The sequence below is a fragment of the Corvus brachyrhynchos genome, unplaced genomic scaffold (genome assembly GCF_000691975.1).
Source record: "Corvus brachyrhynchos isolate BGI_N302 unplaced genomic scaffold, ASM69197v1 scaffold220, whole genome shotgun sequence".
NCBI classification, from domain to species: Eukaryota; Metazoa; Chordata; class Aves; order Passeriformes; family Corvidae; genus Corvus; species Corvus brachyrhynchos.
In genome coordinates, this window is record NW_008236209.1 from 6,625,506 (window position 1) to 6,635,531 (window position 10,026).

The window sequence follows — 10,026 nt, forward strand, 5'->3', positions numbered from 1 at the left end:
CAGAGCGCTCGGTGCACGTGGCCTGGGCCGCCCGGTCCCTGCGCCAGGCTTCCCTTCGCCAGGACACAGCTGACATTGCTCAACAGTCTCGGTAACGAAATAATATTCACGAAAATATTCTTCCATCGGCATATATTTTGACTCCAGTATTAACTGTGTCCAAATGGTTTTCCAAAAGCCCTTGGTAAGAATTAAATCCCAAGAAACATAGAAAAAGTTCTTAAACAACCATGCCAGGAAGTGTTTCAGTTCTTTTTGAGCTTGAATCAAGCTAAAATTTACAAATCGTTGTTCAAGAATCATTTTAAGTTTAAGATAAATGTCCATATGCGGCTCTGAGAGCCAAGAGTCTTCCCACGGTTCCTCCATAGTTTAGATATGGAATAGCAAAGCAAAACCAAGAAGAGGAATCCAAAGTTTCCAGGGTTTACTCACACAAATCAGTCGCTTAGGGATCGGGGATCGTTCTGCTCACAATTCTCCACCATTATGTTGCAGTGGGGATACTGCAACACGCATATATCAAACCAGGAGTCCCGTGGAAAGGAAATATATATGGACAGACAGATTCTTGATAGCTGTTTCAGAGATGTTTATTTCTCCAGCCGCATGGCCGGGGCTGTGCCCAGGAACTGTTCCAGTCACGGGACCAAGGGTCCTTCTGCCCGCGCAGGGAACACAAACCAACCAATGGGAACGAGGCTGAGCAGGGACAGGGAAACCCCGTGTCTGTGCCCTCAGGGCCCCTCTCCCAGGGCTACACGGCAGGGGAGGGACCCCAACATAGTAATACATTAAATAAAGCAGTTCTGTAATTCAGACAGGTGCTAACCATTCAAAACCATGCTATACACGATGCCTTTCTGTGCAGGTGAGCCAAGGTTTGCCTCCTGGGGAGGGAAAGATTCGCTCAGCCCACAGCAACACGAGGGTCACCTGCGTGTTCCGCCATCCCACTCACATCATTGACTACGTGCTCCTTCTTGATACATGAGAGCCATTGCAGCTATAATCCAGCTTTTACAAAATATTTTCACTTACTGAGGGCAGACTTTTAGGCAAAAACATAAAATTTACCACTCTCAATGTGGTAAATTTACCAGTCTCAATGCCTTTTGTTTTTTCCCTGAGACAAAGCCTTCTTTGTGGGGAAAAATGTGGAAGGAAGGTGCTGAGCACAGACTATCTCTACCAGATACTCAATTATGTCCCCTTGAAAGAGTATTTTAGCTTTTATTCTCAGAGCTTTCTCGGAGGCAGTGTAATTGGATTCTCATGCTGCAGACAGACGGAAGGAACAATGGAGGACATGTGTGGGAGACCAGGGTCCTGAGGCTTGACTTAGGAGCTGGAAATTACTTCTTCGAATACGCTAGACCAGCCTTTCTGCAGTGAAGCCTGACATATAAATTACAGTGAACTGGAACGTAGGGGAGGAGCTGCATGACCTTGGATCCAACTGCTGTACTGTAATGGACCATGTCCTGTCCTAGAGAGCAGTCTGGGTTAGCTGAGTGTCCCTCACCTAGGGAGGAAGAACTCCCCAGAGCCAGAGGAAGAGTCAACTCCAGGCCATTGCCTTTATGAAGCTCAATACAATGTATCTGAGAGGTTTACCATGACTTCTCTACTGTACCTGCAATTATTTCTAATTCCATGTGCCAGATACACAGCGAGGACCAGCTGTAGCACACACAGCAAAGCGCTCGAGGAGGGTAGCGGCATGTTGTTCTCAGCTGAAAGCACAAAGTTATGTTCTAAAATTTCAAGTTATTCCCTATGACTATCAAATGACTGTAAAGTAAAGCCAAGGGAGTCTCTATTGGCTCAGGAGATGGAATTTGACATGCACTAATCCAAAGATTGTTTCTTGGCAAAGAAGGCTCAGCAGATACCAAGGAGACAGGATGTACACGGGAGATGACGTGGCAACTGTCACTCATGGTCCATCAGGAGATGGAAGCAAGCACTGCCTGGTTCAGGCAATGTTGGGGATTTTTCACTTTCTAGAGGATTCAATACCAGGAGAAAAAGCCAGATGGGCTGCTCCAGAGCCAGCTGATGCTGGCAAAGGCTGGGGAGTTGCTGTGGAAGCCTCTGTCAAGCCTTTTTTCCTTAGTTTGAAGAAAACTCCTCTGGAAGGATGGAGTAGACTAAAAACTACTTTGAAGTTTCTGAAAAATAAAAAAAAACCAAAAAAAACCAGTCTGACTTTGCTAGCAGCTACAAATGTTCAAACAGGAATCAAGAGCCATGGTCCTTGAATAAGTGATGCAGAAGATAAAATATGATTTGAAAGGAAACACTTCTGAAGACAGGGATGCCACAAGCCCTGAACACACAGTCCCAAAACTCACCCATGAACAGCAGCAGCTTTCTTTTGCAGAGAGTAACTGGAGGATAGGTGGTGTTCTGCAGGTTGTATTCTGAAAATGCTGGTTTCTCACCGAAAGTCTGAATGAAAGCCAGGACATAAATGTCATCAGCAACAATCTGAAGTTTTAGCTATGGACAATCCATTTTAACCCATTCAATTTAAAAAAAATTAAAAATACCTTTCTCCTTCAGAAGCAAGTGCTGCTCTAAAATAACAAAATTTCCAACTTCAGTCTCTCAACCCAGACTTCAGTTGCTGAGTTTGGGGTCTTGGTACAGAGCCCAAGGAGGTAAATGCTTCCAGGGCAGGTGGCCCTGGGCAGGGGTCCCTCAGGGAGGAGAGTGGTGGTAGATTGACAGTGAGAAGCAGAAATGGCCTTGTCTCAGGTGTGGGGAGGTCTGCTCTGGAAGCAGCTCAGCCAAGAGATCACTCCTCACCTCCACCTGCCAGCACTCATCTACTGCACAGCGCCCTTCACATCCTTGCCAACCTGGGCATCTCCCAGTGGGATTCTTTTGCCCTTAAAGCACTCACAGCCTTTTTCAGTGCCTCTTATCATTCTTGGATTTTGTTTTTTCTTTTTCATTTCTTCAAATATTTCAGGGGCTAAGTTTTGGAAACACTGATGACTATTCCAGCTTGGATTAGTTTGCATTCATAGTATGAGAAAACATTTCATGCATTCATTCCCTTCTCTCTTTTCAACTGTCCTTTATCTGACTGCTCCAGGAAAATCAGAATTAGCCACTGCTTTGTTTTCTCTCCTTACAGCCCAGCTGCACTCACTACAATTCCTGGATTGCAAGAGAAAAAAAAAAATTACTTGCACTATTTCCTTTAGATGCCAGATGCCACATTTTCAGATGAAATACGAATCCCCACATCTCTTTTCAACATCCGAAATTTCAGGTACAGAGGCACCACACACCCCAAAGGAAAACCTCTCTCTGGCACACCGACACATTGGTGCTCCTCCTGAGAGCCCTCCTGACTCTATGGGCTCCAAAAGGCTTCTTGGCAAGCTGCAAGAGTGATGTCAGTGCTCAGGAGTTCCAAACAAGGGCTGTAGCTGGAGAAAAACTTGGCAGGATGTCTGCCAACTGCTGCACTGCCCGCCCTGCAGCAGGGGCACAGCTGGTTTCAAAGAGTTTTTGACCATTTCCCAGCTAAACCCTACTACCCATTTCTGAGCACAGACCAACTACATCAGGCTCCATCAGGTGTACAAAACCAGCTGTTACCAGGGTACAGCTGAAACCTCCCAAAATTGTGCTGTTATGTAAAATTACACAGCTGCTACCCTCTGTCCATAACATCCCAGCCTTTCTTCTCTTTGCCTGTTTCCTGGCACTGGGGGAAGCCAGGTGGGTGGTATCAGCAGTCAGTTCAGGGAAACAGAGAGCCTTGGGAGGAGCAAAAATCAGAGCCCAAACAGCTGCTCCTTGGGCTTGGCTTTGGGTTAGGGTTAGGGTTAGGGTTAGCAGGAGGTGGACTCAGAGCAATTCTTCCCAGCTGAGAGCAGAGGCTGGGGACAGGTGCCAGAAAACACCCCCCCACACACTCCCTCTGCGGCACCAGGTGTTCCCACAGCTCCCACCAGGCAGCTCCATCCCAAACTGCATGGGCTGCCCTGGAGCTGCTGCTCCAGCACAGTGCAGGTGGCAGCAGCTTGGTCTTGAGGGACTCCATGAGACACTTGCATTAGAAAGAAAGCTGGGAAGAAAAGAAGCAGAATGTGTGTCCAGAAACAGATGTTTGTTTGAGCTGGTCCTAAAGATCGAGATGTTAGAAAAACCACAAAATCCTTTGGAAGTGTCCTTTTTCCTGTTCAGTCTCAGGTTTCTGGTCTCAGTGTGTCTCCTGCTGTAGAGGACCGATGCTGGCACCAGGATACAGGACTGTGGCACTACACCCTCCCCTGGGGCAGGCCCCTGCTAGCTGAAATGGGGGGACTGCAGTTTTTTCATAGTACCACCAGTAATTTGATGAGGTGACTTGACAAAGGTATGATTACAGGGGGGGTTTATAAAAATTACTGTATAGAAGTATTTTCAAGACAGAAGAGTGAACAGCCAGGTCAAACCCTGGTCTCTGCCCACCACATGCTCAGGGCAGCCAGGGCAGCTTGGGACACCACAGCCTGAACTCCACCCTCACCACCTGGGCCTCTGGGAGCCGTGGCCACCAGGATACTTCCATGGAATGGGGTGCACTGACCCCTCCTGCAGCCCAGCCTGAGCACATGGCCAGCACCTGTCCTCCCTGCTGCTGTCCCCAGCATCAAGCCCAGCACTGCTCTGCCAGTGGCTGCTGACCCTCGGATCAGTGATGACACCAGGCACCTCTGCAGTCCCAACCCCATCACCCCATCAATCTCAAACTTTTCCCCAGTAAATTGCTTTCTCCTTTAAAACTTTTCCTGAAACTTTTTGAACTCCAAGTGACTGGTATTTTAAAGTTCTTGTCATACTGTAAATTGCCAGTGATCAGCAGACCAGAAATTATTTGGTCTTGTTTTCTCCCCAGCACACAACATTCCACATTCCAGAAACACAAACACACTCCAGAAGAGTTACTTGGCAGTGAAAGTGTAATGAGACAGCCTTTGTTCTTCTTTATTTCTCTGCAACATAAGCAACAAGAGTGAGTAAAAAAAAAAAAAAGTCAACCTCACCCAGCTAAAATAAGCAAGAGACAAGAACATCTTCATGTGTTCCCTGTTAAGCAGAAGGAACACAGCTCAGCCAGACCCACTGGCAAGTGCTGAACCATTCACTGTCCTGGAAGTAAAAAAAAAAGAAAACAATGTTCTGAAAGATAAAGCCATTCCAAAGGACTGAATCACTGAGAATGGGAGTTCCTTAGTGCAGGGAAGCATGTGTTAGGGAAAGAAAAAAGTGCCTGAGTCAAACTACCCTAAAGGCTTTGCTTGATGAAGCAGCCTGATGAGACCTCACCTGCTTCCAGAACACATTTTTTAGGGTAATGTCATTCATTTCTTTTAATACGGGTGAATCTCAAGGAGGAATGATGCCACCAGGGCTGCAGTCATCATCATAACTGTTTTCCTCCAAAGACTGCCATTGTATCTGGGCTGTCAGCTTGGAAGAAATGTCTGAAAGGATATAACTGAAAAAGAGAAAGAAATAAAGTTTAAAACTGTATTACCTCTTTTCTAACAGTCAGAATTTGAAAAGAAATACAAAAGTCAGTGAGAGGTTTCCTATGTGAGAGGTTTTCAACACAGACTACAAATTCCTACATTTTTTTTATTTTCTGCTGCTGGTTACTTAAATTAAGGACCTTCTCCTTAGGCTGGACAGACTCAGGCATTAATCGAATGCAGGCAGCTTCTCTGAGGACTTACATCTTCTCTTCTGGTCATCAATAGATCACGGCTGCAATTGCATCTGTCCTGAAATCACCTGTGGGGGAAGAGAAGGAAGATGGAATTTAGGAGTCAAATAATCTATTTTAGACATGTTTCTTTCCAATCACTTCTTAGTGTTTGGGTTTGGGTCATTACACTTCACTCTGGAATGGGTACACTGGGTAACAAGGGAGAAATACAGGAGGGAAAAAAAAAAGAAACAAGGGAGAAAAAAAAACCCCAACATCCCAGCAGCTCCAAAGGTGCTGAGGACTGACCCAAAACACAGAGAAATGCACCTAATTTTATAAAAGTAGCTTAGAAGTTGACACTGCTAGTCCTGTCTTTAGCTCCAATCCTGATCCCTTTGAAATAAATGGTATTGTTTGTGTTTTCCTTAAATTTCCCAGAACATAGCCCCATGAAAGATCAAAAATAATCTATTTGGGAACAGGCTGTCTCCTTTCATACACTCAAAACAACAGCACCTCTAACACTGGCCAAAAAGGCTTTACGCGCCTGTGTACCTGATTTGCACATAAATCTCACCTCCAGAAGGTATTATGAAATTCTAATTATAGTCCATCCGAAGCAAAGTGGCCCTGGATTACATCCAAACTTCTCCCAAGCTGGGCAGAGGGTTTTGTGCCTGGCAGTTTTACAAACCTCTTCTGCTGCCAACTTAACAGGATAATATTCAAAAACCTTGAGAACTCTGAGTGGAAGTGGCTATTAGTTGCAAAGGTTCAATTATCAACAACAGTACCTGAATTGCTGAACCTCAGACCTAGCACAGAATGTCTCCATAACCAAATATTGCCTCTTTCTGAATCACTGGAACATTTGTGTGAGTCAACCTGAAGCAAAACAACCAGCCCTGCACACAAAGGATGCCTTTCTGTCCCCTGATCCATAGTGCTGCTTTGACCCATGCTGGGCAGGGACTTCTGGAGCCAGTGCTGAGCAGCTGGAGCTGCTGGAGGGCGAAGCAGTTGTAAGCATAAGCAGCCAGCCAAATTTGCAAGAACACAGAAAAGGTCCCCATGTGTGTGAAACAAAAGTCAAGGAAACTACTTCTGTCTTTTTGCCACAGAAAAGCGAGCCAAGTAGAGGGAAAAGCAGCCCTGAATCTCTGGCCACCACCTTGCTCCATCTGTTACTAGTCAGCATCTTGTCCAATATGATTTTTTTCCTGTTTTCTGTGCAGCCAAATTCCCAGAGCTTACACAGAGGACGTGGAAGGTGTGCTAATATCTGTGCTAAATGCTCTGACAGCATTGAAAACATCTCAGGTGTTGGTGAGGAGCATCAGCACAAACATAGGTGTTTTCAGAGTGCATTGGTAAGGGCTGGGAGTGGTGACCCAGCCTGGAACCCACAGCACTGGGCTGGGGCAACCAGCCACAAACACCAGATAAACAGAGGAGGTTGATGCTGCCGGGGCAGCAGCCACGCACATAAACTGCAATTCACATTTCTGACTGAGGCTCTTTCGCAACCCTCCTTCCTTCCAAAGCCCTGCAGACTTTCCCTCAATCAATTCTCACATTCTGTCTCTCCGCTGTGCTCCACAGCTTCAGCTGATCACGTTTGCCACAGCCAATATCACTGTGACACACACCCAGGAGCCAGCAAGGGGCTCGCTCCGCAGGAACAGAACAAATTACTTCTGTCTTCACAGAGGTTTGGCATCAAAATGTCAAATGGAACAGGTAGACAACCTGCTGAAAGATTCTTTTTTATCACACAAAGCAAACCAGAACCTCAGAGAGGCCCAGCTGAGCTCTGTCATGTGTGGGATCATGCCCTGCAGTCAGGAATTTGTTGTGCTAGGTATGAATCCAGTCAAGGTTTGTTGCCCTTTCAGTCCACAGTGTGACATTTATTTGCCATCACCTTGAGATAAGATATCCAGGGAACCACTGACCCTCCTCCATTCGGTTTAGTAATTTATGTATCTTTAGCCTACAGAAAGCTGGGTCATGACTGTCAGCTGGCAGGCCAGAGACAGACCCAGAAAAGTGCTGGAATTCAGAAAGTGCTTTATGACTTATTGCCCTGTTCCATCAAAATCATCATCTGCTCTCTGATTCCAGATTCTTGGTTACAGGAAGGTGTCCGGGTACAAACAGGCACAAGACCCAGATGTGGCATTGCCATGGCAACACACTTATAAAACGAATTTTGCTGTTTTTCTGAGATTCACCATTTAGAGAGAAGCAGCAGTAAAGCTGGATGTTGCAGGTGACTCAAAAAACTGTTCAATGGAGGGTGTAGAGCAGCACCAGCTGGGAGAGGTGGTCAGTGGGATAAATCCTGGTGGGAAGGCAGGGATGGAACCCATAAAGCAGCCGCTGTCATGAAGCACTACCGAGGCAGTGAGGTTATAGAAGGGCAGAAAAACAAAGCAGCACAAAGCAGCCTAAGGAAAAGGATTCACAGGAAAGCCCTAACAGAGCGTGACTGTGTAGCTAAAGAGCTGTCAGAGGTCACAGATCAAGTGCAGGAGCCATGTGGCTCAGGACACAAGAATTTGATGATTACTGATTGAATATGGGCAAAGTCTGAGGAGGTGTTTGGTTTGACTAGGTAATATTAGGGAAACTGGAATGAGAAGAAATTAAAATCTTGTTTCCATTTCATTTGGCTATTCAAAATCCCCCAAATTAGGATATAGTTTGTGTTTCAGGAATACTGATGTCCCCTGGGTAAGAATGAAAATGCTGTCTGAAATGTGGGGTAAAATGTCAGTGTCACCTATTGCTATTTAAATTCCTAGAAAATAAAGAAGCAGCAGCAATTTATTCCCAAAGCCTTGTATAACCTTTTGAGTTGCCAGCTGCTTCCTTACATGTAGCCCCTGAGGTCACAGCATGCAGGCATCAACCATTATGTTAAGTGGTGCCCCTGGGCATTTAAAGTGCTGTGTTACTGTGGCTCACCTTGATGATTCCAGACCCTTCCCCACAGCCTCTCCACTTGCAACAGTCTTCAGGCTCTCAGCATGACTGAAGATGATGACTTACCCTGACAGTGATTTATCTGAGTTTCCCAAAGCATGAAAAGCTGTGGCCTAGTCTCCCATCCCGTATCACTGCAGACAGTAATTTGATGCTCTGCTGGATGATCAGCCTTTGGGGAATTTGCTGGCTAATGAGACACTGCAATCAGTTTTATCAAATCTTTGTAGAGCTTCACCCAAGGGAAATCATATAACTCAGCCACAGCACTAGCAATCGATTTCCCAGAAGGTTCCTCATAAAGCAACTGTGAAACCTGGTATTTTTACACCTAAAATCTGCAGTTCTGCCATAAGTCTACAGGTTCCACTCACTGAGGACCAGAACAGGACCCATGAGGATCCATTTCTGAACTGTGCATCTGGAATACTAAAAAAGGCATAAAAGTCATGACAACACCACCCAGAGGTGGTTCCTCACCCACTGGGCTTCTCAGACTGGCAATTAGCAATGCCAAGGGATCCTGGCCAGTTTTTCCAGACTATATATCTATATATCTAAAGGCTGTAGAGAGAAAACCATGAGCCACAATCTGTTTTGACACAGATCTTCAGAGGGAGTGAGGACGGGCAGGGAGGTGTGTTGGAACTCTGGGTTCCAACAGAGGTGGATGGAGGAGCTCACATGGAGAGGGCAGCGTGCACTTGGGCAGCAGCTTCACTTAAGGACATTCTTTGGCACTTCCCAGGCAGCTGCCTTGGGTCTGTGCCAATGACTGGAGAAAGGGACAAACTCAAACTTCAATTACTGTAGGCTCTAGTCCCAGCCTAAAAGGTTGATTTTTTTTTTTTTAATAGTTTCAGTCACACCTTGTGAAAATCAAATTAATCATTCTGGTCAAAACAGCTTTGTGAACTGAAAGGATAATTTCTATTTTCCATTGTGAAGACCTTTTGAAAGAAAGGGGGTAGTTTTGACATAAATCCCCTCAGATACTCAGAAAGTAAAGCTGGAATGCCTGTTTCAGCTTTATTGAAGAAAAATCTTTCAGTCAGGAAACGTGCATTTACTTTTTTTGTGAAACAAGAGATTACAACTTAAAGGCACGACATGCCTTGAGCAGCAGGAAATAGTTTTAACTGCTCAGCTTTACACGAGCTACCTGTGTAAGAGTGTGGCCAGACCTTGGGGCAGGACAGGAGCCAGCCAGCAGCTCCAGGGCTGGCAGCAGGCAACAAGGCCCCTCCTGCACAGCTTACAAACTATGAGGCCCCTCCCATGTGGTTGTAAAGCCCTTGGAATAAGGTATTGTACACTGG